The sequence below is a fragment of the Pangasianodon hypophthalmus genome, chromosome 27, assembly GCF_027358585.1.
Source record: "Pangasianodon hypophthalmus isolate fPanHyp1 chromosome 27, fPanHyp1.pri, whole genome shotgun sequence".
NCBI classification, from domain to species: domain Eukaryota; kingdom Metazoa; phylum Chordata; class Actinopteri; order Siluriformes; family Pangasiidae; genus Pangasianodon; species Pangasianodon hypophthalmus.
Window position 1 is genome coordinate 3,151,930 of NC_069736.1, and position 14,215 is coordinate 3,166,144.

At 36.9% G+C, this 14,215-nt stretch overlaps 1 long non-coding RNA gene across 1 annotated transcript; it reads right to left on the reverse strand.

Moving 5' to 3' along the window:
- Nucleotides 1-3,182: 3,182 nt before the first annotated feature.
- LOC128317611 (uncharacterized) lies at nt 3,183-12,560 on the reverse strand. The gene is made up of 3 exons (XR_008301137.1): nt 12,436-12,560; nt 4,634-4,684; nt 3,183-3,247 (listed from the first exon to the last, which is right to left on the reverse strand). It is a non-coding gene; the product is annotated as an uncharacterized LOC128317611 (long non-coding RNA).
- Between the last annotated feature and the right edge of the window lie 1,655 nt (nt 12,561-14,215).

Below are 14,215 nucleotides of genomic sequence, written 5' to 3' on the forward strand. Positions count from 1 at the left end.
AATACAAGAATCATCATTAATGTCTGGAGTTATCAAAGTTTGGAGATTGTCTTGCTCTAATACACCTACTATAGAATGTGAGGTACCTGTACCTGTCAGATGTGTTCTTACAGTAGGAACAGACCCTCTTGAAGGTTAAGTGTGCCTACTTGTGAAATCAATTTACAAGCTCTTACAAAAATAAGTGCACCCTGAGTTTATCCAGGTTAACCCCTCCTGAAAAAAAGAGCCCAAAACACTACTTACGTCTTCCTGCTGAGTATGTATTCAATTTTATTTCTTTATTTTAATCCTAATAAAAATAAACCATAGGCACTCCTCTCAGTTCATAATATTTAAAAAAAAAATTCAGGTTCTTAGGGTCTTAAACCAGAGGTCTTTTGATACCTACATAAATCTAATCAATTTACGTAGAACAAGAGTTCAGGAAACGTACCTTCTCTGATCTGATCAGTGAACACACTCCAAAACTCATGCACCCGACAAGCTGCCTATAAAACAGAAAGAAATCAGATCTTCATAATCATCAAACCTCATCACATCAGCAGTTCACATCAGCATGTATTAATAACAGATAACACAAATCTTTTCATTAGACAGTTAAAGGAAAGGGTGAGCAAAAGAATCTCTTTAGCTATTCACTCTTACGAATGTTTACCACAATCTGATTGGTCAGAAGGTGTTGATTCATTTTCTGTAACAGCAGCTCTGACAGTAGTGCAGCTCCAAATCTTATATCTACGTTATAATTTCTATAGTAACAGCTTAGACACGGAGTTCGCTGTGGATGCGCCATGTAATCTGATCTTTAAAAACGTCGAGTTGTTGAACATCTCTATTGGAAGGAGTCTCCAGTGTCAGTGCTTTGTAACAGTCAGTGATGAAGTTGTAACTTTACATATTCTGACATGGGAAAGTGGGTTGTTGGTGTTTTTTTGTTGTTGTTTTCAATGTTTGAGATATTTCTACCTCCCATTATAATGATGCACAAAATGTCGTCAATTCTTTTGAATGTACATTTTAGCTTTAGTTCACTTAACACTAAGTTGAGGTCATCTTCCACAAAAATTTATTCTATATATGTTATCAGTCATGCTGAACATTTTTGCTTAACCTTTCTAGTTAATCGTACCATCATAACAGATGTCTGCCATTCTGAAAAGTCTATAAGCATCAAATCTCTAACTAATGTGGCATGCATTGTCTTGAGAATAATCTTCTAAATTGCAAAGTAAAATTGGATATTTGGTTCTGCCCATTTAATTTGGGTATAAAGCTCATCGTTTCTCTACCTGAAATATTGCTAAAGAGCGCATACACTAAATTCCTCTGAGATTAATAATTAAGTGTTATTCTTCCAAATAACATTAAGAAAATTATCTTTATACATTTCTCACTTATAAATTCTCTGACTCATCAGTGGTGCTTGGGCCACTTTGTGCTTAACCCTCTTGAGCTCCAAGTAATGCAAAGCCATTTCCTTTTGATGGGGCGAAGTTACACAACTGTTTTTTTGTTACACAAAAAAGTTTTTTTTTTTTTTTGTCAACATTCAGCAACATAATGTGTTTCCTGGATTAGATCTAATCCCATACTAAAAGGATTAAGGGTTTTGAACAGTAAACACCAACTGCTAGTGTTATTTGATTTAAATATTTTGTGTTTCTGTTCATGGACTGAACCACAGGGCACCAATTCTCAGCTCGTATTTAAAAACCTTATTTTTTTGTGCATGTATAATATTAGTGTATATATTATTTAATCCCATCCTTTGCCATTTTAAAATGTTATAAACTAGATCTATAAAACAAGCATTTTGTTAACACATTAGGGGTTCCCAGCCGTGGTCACAGTGAAATTAAGTCAATACTGAATTTTAAAAAACCCATATCCAGCAGAGGAAGAGACAAACAAAACCACAAGCCTGAATATGCACTTCTTCTTAAAAAATGTTAGAAGCACTTAAAATGCAGTGGAGCCGGCTGTGCGTGGTGACTTCAAAGGCGTTATATAAGGTTTTATGCGTGTCAGAGTGGCTCTGGAGGCCGAGGGTTTGTGAACCGCAGTCCCACACATGTAAATGAACACTGGAGGTTAAAGGAATCTGCTGTGCTGTTCTGGTCACAGTAATTATTCCTCCTCCAAGGAAAAAAATCATTTATAAAAACCATGAAAAAGGCTACAAGGCAGGACAGGGGCCAGCGCTAATGAGATGTTCTCTGATGCACCAAATATATAAGCCAAGAATTTTCATAGTTCCATAATGTAGCAACTGACATATATATTTTTCTATAATTATCTTGCAGCCTAGTGCTTTATGTTATGTCAAAAATAAACTAATAAACCAAAATATTAAATAATTAGTATATTTTGTTTGAAACTGTAAAGGAAAAATAACAGCATGTTAAAATATGTTGTTTTTTTTTTTTTCTTAAAAGCCTGATGAATATTGAAGAGATATGAGCTCCACATTTTTGAAAAAAAAAAAAAAATCGATTGGGTATTCAGAGTCATATGAGGGCTCTAAGGTTAAAAAAACAAGAAAATAATGTGTTGTAATTAAACGATTGCAAAGTAAGCATCCATTAAACCATTTACTCTTTGTACTGGTCATGACCCTTGATGTTTACTACTAAAACAAACATGATACCATCTGATATACTTGTGATAAAGCTTGAATACCTGATTGCTCGGTCACGATTCCAGACAGTGAACAGAAGCCTCTTCTTCTTCTCCTCATCAGTGACGGCACTGGAAACAAGAAACGGATTCATCTCAGAGATCCATATGGTACTGTTCTTTTGTGGTGTTAATAATAATACAAACTAAAAACTAATGCACAACAAAACAAGCGATTTTGTCTTACAAAAAAAGAGTCTCCTGGAAAAGTGGACTCCTGCAATCAGGCACCGTCTTGGTCTTCCTACGAGTTCTACCATCGCTGTCTGGTGCCAGTCCCACCTGAGAGAGACAACCAGATTAAACACAGGCTAGAGCATGTAAAATAATTTTTTATGATACATGCTGTATGAAGGTTATCATCTGTACATTGCTGAGCACTTGGGGGTTAAAGATCTCGATCGTGGACCAACAGTCATTCTCTGAGAGTCTTCGAATTTTCTAGAAACTAGAAATACTTTAACCCTTGAGCTACGCTGCAAATTTCAGATACGGTGTGTGTTTCTCACCTTGACGTAGCAGTTGCACTTTCCCTGATCATTTCCCACAAGAGCCTTAGCCTCAATAACTGCAAGTGTCAAAAATTGAATGACAAAATATGAGGCAAGAACTATGAAGGATATATTACGCAACAATCACTACAGAACAATCCTTGATTGTAGATTTGGATTGGATCATGTCAATATAAAGCTAAAAAATGTATGAAGAGGTTTCTACATTCATGTCATTTAACTTTACTTGACACATTCAGTGAGTGCACTTTAAATATTCACAGTTTTTTTCATATTTCTTAATAAATTTTAATGAAGTAGGCTTAAAATTTTTATTCCAAAAGTAATCGAGTAGCCAGGCTTATATCGAGGTGATAAGGCTAGCTAACGTTGTCACAAGTTCGCTCTCTCAGCACTGCACTCACATTGTAACACAGGGGTCAAAACAGACTCAACATAGGGCAATCCATAATTGTAAATCAAAATAAACATGCCGAGAACAAAACCAGGACATAATCAAAGACATGGAAACAAAGGCTTAGACTTAATTAAATAAAGCACAGTAAGCACGCCACAAAGTATTAATGGGAAAACTAATCAAGAGCTAATATAAAACAGGTGCACACAATCAGGTAATACACCAATGACAAGATGAGGGGAGGAGACAGGACCATAACAGAAATAAACACAACCATGAGTACTTGTCACCCAGGGAAACCACAATGTGAAGGAGGAATCCATGACACGTTTTGTTTTGAGGTCACGTCACGTCAGGTACTGTCTCCGCCCCTGTCCTGTCATTGGTGTGTTTCCTGATTGTACTCGCCTGTTCTCGATTCAGCCCTGGATCATTTTGTCTATCTTGTGTCTTTGTCTAGTTGCGAAGTCTTTCTATGCATTCAGGTAGTTAAGCCATAGTGTTGTTTTCTTCGTTTCCATGTTCTGTGTTTCATGGATTAGACCCTCACCAATTTGTCTAGTTTTGATAATGACCTTATTTGACCTCTGCCATGAAGTATGACAATGAGCCTTGGATTTCCCTTAATGAACAACACACTGATCAACACACTTCTGTCCTGCTTTCACTTACTGGACGTTACATTTACGGCATTTCTCAGACACCTTACATGTGTAAGGGAAAGCTATAGAAGACATTTAAGCATCATGCAAACTTAAATTACATCATCTTCACACAAGTTTTGAATGTAACGAGAAAATGGTGTAGGCATTTTTTTTTTTGCCAAACCATCTTTATAGTTTATAATTCTGCCCAGACTATTATTATTATTATTATTATCCTTAGTGATAAAAATGCCATATGGCTTTATGCTGAATAGTGACATTAATGTTACTATATATAATACCTTAACAAACTATATAGAAAACATTGAAAGTGTTGCACATCACTATTCAGTTTGCACTTTAATTGAGAGTCCAGGAGTTTACTGCGTTTACATACTCACTGTCGACGATGAGGACGCCATCCCTAAACGCCATCGATAACCGGAGCTGCCCTGTGCAGATAAAATGAGCGAAATTTCATAATTACGAAACGTTTTAGTGCAGCTTGAAGAAATGTTCAGTGCTCCTCACATTGTATGAACATAGCATAGAAAGAAACTTGAAGACAAACCAAAGTATATTATTATTCACAAAATTCCCGTTGTGCATTATTGACTTGAAAATAACCACACAGTCAAGTTTTCATGTAACTAAATGCAGCTTTATTAAATATGGGCCTGTTGTATACAGTACATGGGTGTCCTGATGGGCTAGCAAGGACTCTCGTCAACTTCAGTCAACTACTAAAGTTGAAGCTTTCTGAAAGTTCTCATTTCATGAGTCTCAATACAATACTTGATATGGTAGATGTCTGGACTTTAGCATTTGTGATGTGTAATTACAGTGGAATTTTAGTTGTATTATTGTAATTTTACAGTTGTAATTTTAGTTTAGAGTGTTTTTCACTTAATTGACCAGCACTTTTGAGGAAAATGTTGGTATTGCCAATGATTTTTGATTCATTTCCGCTGTCATTACACCTCTGCACTGTGTATATACAAGACTTAACAGCTACACCTTAGCTAGCTCAATTGTTAGCAATATTTCTGGTAAAATAACATTGACAAAACATTAAGTATTGTATATAGACAATGCCAATGTGTAATGACAGTGGAAATGAGTGAAAATCATTGGGAATACCAACATTTTCCAGTCAAGATCAGACTTAATGGCTACGAGCTAGTTTGCTCAACTGTTAGCCTCATTTCTAGTAAAATAACATTGAGTTGTTTTGGTCATCTATATTACCCAGTTGCTTAGCAACAGTCTTAAATCAGATAGAGGGTGCTCAATTTCCTGTCCTGACAGAAGAACAATTTTCTTCTTTATCCACAAATTGTACAACATCACCATAACAATATATCTAACCTGTAACTAGCGTGCTAGCAAACCTGGCTAGCTACATGACATCTGATACTGTAGCAACTGCTGAAATAGTAACATTAACATTTAGTTAAGCTAAACAAGCTAAATAGCTATTTAAGAGTAGTGCAGTTGTGCTAGTGTGCTAACATTGCCAAGCCCCAAAAAAAGAAAAGAAACAGCAGTGGTAATACGATGGAGTTTATGACTAGCTGAGCAAAGTTAGCAAACTTGTCGGCTCAGGGACTCCTGATGCTCGGTAAAATCAGGACGTGCTTATATAACTCGCGCGTGAATATTGCATGAGTGTTGCTCTGTTCCTCCGTGCTAGCAGTAAAAATTAAGAAGGCTGAAGAGACAAAGGATGTGAGAGGAAGCTGTCGCACAGCCGAGACGGTCTCACTGTTTAAACCCACACTCAGTGTGTCTGCACGTCTCATTAATCATCTCTTGCTGTCTCCATTTCTATTTTCTTTGTCCTATCTCTCCCTCTCTCTCTCACTCACTCTCTCTCTCTCTCACTCTCCAAGTGTCTTATTTTAGACCCAGCCTCAAGCATCAGCGCAGGATTATTTTTTCTTAAGCCCACATCTGTACATAAATCCACAGTCCCAACACATAAGAAACAGGGAGACACAAAAAGATACATTTTATTGAATTATTTCTAATAAGCACATACTTTATAACCTGATATATCTTCCTGTACAAAGAACAACACAGAAATCCATTGGAAGTTGGAGCAGTTGATAAACACCACAAAGCTCTTGAATCCTCAATTCTGATTGGTCAGAAGGTATTGATTAATTTGCTACATCAGCAGACAAGATTGCAAGGTTTATATTGATGCGTTTATTTTAATAAATAAGAGAAGCTGCCGAGGAAATGACAGTTTATAGTTACTATAACATAAGTGATAACAGGAACTAACTAATCTTGGATGTTCCACACCCTTAAACGCAACTATAAACAGATAAAAGTACAATGTGTCATTTTTTATTTAATTAAAAAATGAATCGTTGGCAAATTGTCGTGGTATAAGAGGAATAAAACACTTGTTTTGAGATGTGCTGTTATGGGAAAATAAGCAACTTCATTGTGGTGAATAACTCAGCTTCATCACATCACCCTATCATTGATTATTTTCCGAGACCATTCCATGAGAAATGTACATATTTTTGTAGAATGTCCTTCTGAATTATTCAGTCAAAGGCATTTGTCAAGAGAAGGATTTTTTAATGAAAAATCAAAGAATCTTTATTGCACAGTATAACTTGGTGAAATAGTCCAGTCTGCATCTTCCTAATATTAATATTGCAGGAAGGATGTCTGGATAAATTTAGTATTAGAGTATTAGCAAATTAACCGTTCGGAAGTATAGTTAAAGTTGAGGGAATAATTTATACACAGGTTCAAATATGTGGTTAAATAATCTCTCCGGGCCAGTCTTGTTTTTTAGGTTAACGTTTAAACACTGCTGACAAGAGCGCCCGTGTGATGCAACAAGAAAAGCATTTGGACTATTTGAATCCATATGAGGGGTGGGAGGGGATCGTGTTACTCTCTTTCCCCTGTCAATCACAGCAACATTAGCCAATCATGGGTGTCTGTGAACTCATGTATGCGGAAAAGGGCGGACAGCGCTTTCCTTCTGAGTGTGTTACACTGCCCTGCATGAGCATCATTTCAAAAAGTTACGCTAGTTGGCTTCAGGCACTTGTTAGCCTTCACCCTGCCATGTTACTTGTTGTCATGTAATATTGGAAAGCTGGCTGGTTGGTGGGAATTAGCAGATGATGAAATTGGGGGGAAAATCATGGCTGCTGATGGATGGGGGAGATGAGGCACGCTGAGATTGTGTTTGGATCTCCTCTGTGCTCACTGTGTGCTTTAATTGCACTTCGTTTGAATTAGCAGGAGGTCCGAGGGAAAGCCTGGCAGACTGGAGCACACACACAGATACACACACACATGGTGACACACACACACACACACACACACTCAGGGGCTTCACATGTCTGTCTGGCTGTCTGTGCCAGTGAGGATCCTGGCATTGATCCTGTCATGGTATAAAGGGATTCAGGTCTCCATGTTTGGCTGATCTTCATACGAGACACTCTTTCAGGGGAGAACAAACGCTGGACACGAATGAGAGGACAAGAGGACGAGTCTACAGCGTCACTCAGTTGAGACACGGAGGATTCAAGAATCATGAACACGCTTGGATTCAGACATGCGGTTGTGTTTTTGAGTGATTTTTTTTTTCCCTTCTGCATGTTTGTGGACTTGTATGGAGAAAAAAAAGAGGTTTTTCAATAAGCAAAACATGCATGGAGATTTATTCGATAATGTTTTCCAGACCCTAAAATATATTCAGTATACACTGCCAATCAAATGTTTTTGAACAATTTCATCACTGTTATTGCCACAGACCCAACAGAATGAGCAATTAAATGAACAATTAAAAAAAAATTGACCTTTAAAAAAATAAGACCTTTAATTGTAAGACATTTAATTGTAACTTATAAACTGCTTGCTCTCAGATCCAAATGCGATGCAAAATGAGTGTTTTATTAAAGGTATTCGATAAAACATCTCATAGACAGCGCTAATATTAAGTGTATAAATAGTTTTGGTAATCTGTGATAAAGATTTCTTTTCTGATTAGGTTAGATGTTCCAATAAAGTTTCGATTTTCTGAACATTTAATAATAAGTTTGAATTATTTGCTTATAAAACAAGAAAAAAAATCCTTAATTCACTAAAACCTATTCCTTTATTACATTTTCTTAGTATTACATCATCATTTTTGAAAAATAACATTTATATTGAGTGCACAGTGAAAATGAAGACTGTATTTGCGGAAAAGTATACATATGCATGAATATTAGATGACATATATAATTCCACTCTTACTTCTTTGTGGTCGTATAAATGTGTTTATAGAAAACTGGCATTCACACTATGACTGTAAGATCAACAGCTGTACCCTCAGGCAGGTGTGTAATTTGATGGTAAAATATTTGCTGGATATTGCTAACTTATTTGGGCATAAGCTACTTTTTTTCATGTGTTTTCCACATTTTTGTGATCAGAAATGAACATGGCTACGCAACAGGGGGTGTGAAACTTGAAAATTGCCAGAGCAGTGGGATTCCATTCTCTTAACATGAACAAAAAGGCTTTAAGTGAAGCCTACAGAATTCATTTGTCTTTATGCGATCTAGGAAGTGTCTAACAACATGCCTGGCATAAAAAAAGATGATCACCAGGATGAGTGTTCTCTAGTCAGATGAAACAAAACTTGAACTGTCTGGCATTATGGATGGAGGAAAAAGGCTAAGGCTTTTAATCTAAAAAAAAACACCATCCCAATTGTGAAGCATGGGGGTGGCGGCATCCACCACGATTTGTTTTATGTTTTTTTATGCATGAAAACAGGAATATTTAAGCAGTCAGGAAAATACCAGTTTAGCATTACGCCTAAGGATGGAGTCATGAATGGAAGTAACATTAGCTGATGGTTTTTAAATGTCACACACCTGTTGTGTCGCTGTGCCACTTCACCTATGTAAATGCAAATGTGATCATTTCTGATTGTGAAAACAGCAAGTGAAGAGAAGACAGAAATAATATGCCCTACTCTTGACCAAATTAGAAAACAAACAGTGCTTTCATATGAATTACATAAAGCTGTCAGTGTCACGCTGTTTGGTTTGGTACAGAGGTAGTTTCTGTAAGAAGAAAAAAAAACATCTACAAACCATGTGGTCAGTAGGAACGGACATGACACTGACATGACATCTCGCTATTCACAACAAAATGTTCCGATTACCCAGCAGCCCCTGGGGCAGCCTGTCAGTGTCAGTGAGATCTGCAGCAGTAGTTTGCTTGTTATCCCCAAACTAGTTCTGCAGCCTCCATGAGAAACACAGCCGTCATTCTTTCCTTTCATTATCCCTCCCTCGCTGCTTTGCCTTTCCTTCCATCCCCCTTCATTACAGCGAGCCAGCAGCCAAACCTGTGTACCTTCTTCCTTCCTTATTCCGCCTACTTTCTTTCTCTTTTCTCTCATTATCCAGCCCACGCTTCCTTCCAGACTCCAGTTAGACACAAACTTGTTGTGTGTTATTTAGCAGACAAATCTGACACATCCATCACAGGAGGCGGTTATCACAGGCAGTGTGTAGAGAAGTTCCCATTACTGGAACACTTCCTGAAATTCTGAAATCCTGAAAATCCTAAAATCCATCGGGATTGAAGATAAACCCAGTGTGGGTGATTAATGACTAGTGTGTGTGTGTGTGTGTGTGCTCGTTCAGCGATGGACAGAGTTTAATGGCCTAAATGCATTTTCCATAATGCCGAAGTGCCTGCTCTCCCCCTGTTCATCCTTTGGCATTGTAATGTATTTAAAATGGACGCTAAAGATGCATGACATTCCTGTGCAACTTTTAAATGTCCACGCAGAGCTTAAGAAAGTGACGAGTCGTTTTGGGGAGTGGCCTGTTTTTTAGTTCTGATGAGAAACACTAGGCGCTATATTGTATAGCTTCTAAAGTTAAACACAAATTAAATACGCACTAATGAGTGTGAAATTTGTTTTGGTTATTTGATTGACATGTTATGTTCTTTGTTTTGTACTAGCTTTATTTGCAGATTAGATTAGCAAAGCAAACTATTTGTACTAGCTACATACACATACACCAGAGGCACCGACGATCTCTGCTACTTCCTTCCAAGCTTTATTTTTCTTCATAAGGTCTCAAGGTCTCTACACACTTTGAATGAGAGGCCGTATATTGACAGGGTAAGATGAAACCAGTTATTTTTCATTTCGTGAAACTAATCGCAGGTAGGAACTGAAGAAACTTCAGACCACATGCTCCATAAGATTGGTTCAAGGAATCATTCAGGATAATCTTTTGGATTTTTCGCTTCACAGTGTCAATTTGCATAGAATTGAGAAAACGTTCAATTAAAGTGTCACTTGTTGCACTGTTTCTGAAATTGTGGCTCCGTTTCAGGTTTATACATAGAAAATGGATGCTTACCTGCACTCAAGCATGTGATGTGTGAAAACAAATCATACCGAATAGAAAACTAACAAAAAGTATTGATTTCGCTCAGATTGGACCTTGAAGATAAAGCCGAGAAAGCCACCTGAATACAGTTTTAATTCACATCTACTTCCAGTAACCAATTTTCCAGCATTTAAACAGGATTAGTTTAGCATTAATGTAAAGCCGGAGATGCTGAGTCAATTAATGAACAGAATAATCCAAAAGTGAATCAGTGACTCAGTGAATCATTGAATCATGGAGTCCCGGTGTTCCTCTATGCTAATCCGCTGGAGCTAAACTCTTCATTATTGATGACTTTGGCCTTTGAGGCTCAGTGACAGCAGCATGAATGATTAAATGCTCCTAAAGAGACGAGCTGCTAATTACCCCCAAAATAAGTGCAAGGTGAGCACCTGAGCTTAGCCACCTGTGCTGTTAGCATAGCATCACTGTAATACAAGCTTTATCAGTTCAAGCCTGCGGAAATGACAACAGGGATTTCTAACATTTGGGAATGTACTATATGTGCTGTAACAATCTGTATTATTATTATTGTAATTTTTTTCAATTAATATTATTTTTATTACTATATTGTATTTTTTTTAAGTGAAAAATAAAAATAAATGATGATTAGTGGGTTCAAATTATGTTGGAGGGTAAAAAGAGTTCTTATTCATAATCAAAAAAAAAATCAGTAAGACTTATGTATAGTGACCTATGAATATTTTTCATTACCTGTTATAGTGCATTCATAAGGCATTATTCACACTGTTATAATTATTTATGAAAAGGCATTACATTAGCAATGTTTATGATGTATTTATAAATTGTTAACAGAATGAATTATAAGCACAGTTTATAACACATTATGTCAATACCATAGACATTCTGCCCCCTATTTGGTTTCTTTGGTAATGGTGTTATAATCTGTTAAGAGTACTACTTTAAATTTAACATGTTAACAATTCATAATGCATAATAAACAGTGCTATAATGTGTATTGTGCATTTTCATAAATAATTATAACAATGTGTATAATTCCTTATGAGTGCTTTATAATAAGTTCATAGTTCATTATAACTACGACCTTCATAGAAAGTGTTACTGAAATATTTAATACATAATGTTTTAAAAGATAGAAATATCTTGTATATTTTATTGATTGATTGAGAAACTTAATTTTTACTTAACTTAGCTTTTTTTTTTCAGGACGATTTTTGTTAAAGCACATGTTAGTAGTTTATCCAGTTCAGTGGAAAATTTAAATAATTGTGTGTAATGTTAACTATAGGCAATAATTTATTGCATATTCTTTCAAAGGGTGCCAATAAATTTGACATAAAAACATAAAATGAAAATAATGAAAACATTAGACCTAAAAAAGCAAGGAATGTTACAATAATGTGTTAAAAATATATTAATTAGTACAATAAGTCACATGACCTGCTAGAAGGAAGGAATCTTACAGCCTGAATTCACCTGTTGGAGATTGCACTGCCAGTTCAGCGCACAAGATTTCTCATGGTTGAATTTACATTTATTGCTGAAATAATTCTACCTGATTAATCACAATTTCTGGAATTTCTTTAACAAAGAGACTGTTAGAGCACAAACGTAGAAATAGTTTATAACACGGAGCAACTTCCTGAACTTCCACAGATCAACTGAAGAAGATCAAAAATCAACATGTGACATCAAGTTTTTCAAACTCGAGTAAAAAAAAGGAATGAATGAATGAAGAGAGTTGTGAATAAATACATTTTTAAAAACATGAAACTCACCATAGGTTTGGAGATAGAAAGAGGATTCGGGAGAATGTGAGCGATTGGCAAAAGACACTTTGTGTAAAGTAGAAACGTCCATAACAATGTGACACACAGTCATTACAAGAGAGACCAGAAACCTGAACCTGCACCTCGCAACCTGAGACAGAGAGAGAGGGAGAGAGAAAGAGTGAGAGAGAGAGAGAGAGAGAGAGAGGCAGAGACACAGAGAGACATAGAGAGTGAGCCAGAGACAAAGAGATTTAAAAACATATAGAGACAGACAGAGAGAAAGACACAGAGATACAATCAGACAGAAAGATAAAGACAGAGAGAGAGAGAGAGAGAGAGAGAGAGAGATCTACAGTGAAAGGATCAGCACCCTGTTACACCTTGTTGCCACTGACGATGAGATGATACACACTCAACACACACTGAAGACACTGAACACACACTCAGCACACACTTCACTCGCTCTTTCACTCTCACTCCATCATGCACAATCACTCACCAAGTAAAGTTCATGTTTTCCGTCCCTGCATTAATGTTTGCTTCTTTAAAGTGAGTCACCAAAATATTCAGATGATGCAAATAAGAGTAAGGAATTTGAGATTTTCTTCCTCATAACAATTTTTTGTAGTAACACTTTCTGCATTATTTCTTTTTCTTTTCTTGGTTATTTTTTTTTTTTTTTTTTTTTTGCTGACACGTTTATTGTATTGTGTATTGTTTCCTTTACTTTCCTCGTCACTTTGTGCATTTTTTTCCTGCTTAATACATTTTGTTTTATTTATTTTTCTGTGTCATATTTTGCCTTTTTCTTTTTCTTGCCATTTTTCATTGTGTTTTTTACTGTAAACCGTTCATTTCTTATCATTTTTTCACATCTTATCATTTCTTATTTTCTTATTTTTCTTTTTTTCATTGCTTAACACTTCCTATATTGTTAATTTTCTTATCTGTGAGTCATTTTTTTAATTATTCTTTGCATATATTTTTTGTGTTATTTTGTTTTATTTTTCTTGTTATTTTTGCCTTTTTTTATGTTTGTTTGTGAAGTAAAACTGTGTCCTGGAGCTGAAAGAGTCGGAGCTGAAATCAGGTTTCAGGGTTTTGATGACGGCGAGCTGATGATGGTGTTTGTGTCAGTGGTGTGTTTGGCACACTGACCTGAGAATGACCTGAATCAATCAGACATCAGACATCAGAGAGTCAGACATCAGCCGTCTAATCCCTGTAACACACACAACCACACGTACAGTACTGTTCACTGTTTACACACATTTCTGCCCTAATGTGTCAGTGGAAAATGGTGAATTTTAGGTTTCCAAACATTCATTTCCACATAAATGAAATATTACTGAGGTTTGTAAGTACTTTTCAGATAAAAATATGATGGCTGTTCTGGTTTTAGCTGCAGAGGGGGGACAGATGGGGGTGTGGGGTGGAAAGAGGGTGGCAGGGGGTGGAAAGGGGGCAAGGGGGTGGATAGAGGGGGCAGGAGGTGAATAGAGAGGGGAGGGGGTGGATAGAGGGGGCAAGCGGTGAATAGAGAGTGACAGTGGGTGAATAGAGGGTGGCAGGGGGTGAATAGAGGGGGCAGTGGGTGGACAGAGGGGGCAGTGGGTGAATAGAGGGGGTAGTGGGTGAATAGTGGGTGTCAGAGGGGTGAATAGAGGGTGGCAGTGGGTGGAAAGAGGTTGGCAGGGGGTGAATAGAGGGGGCAATGGGGTGAACAGAGGGGGCAGTGGGTGAATAGAGGGGGTAGCGGGTGAATAGAGGGTGGCAGGGGGTGAAT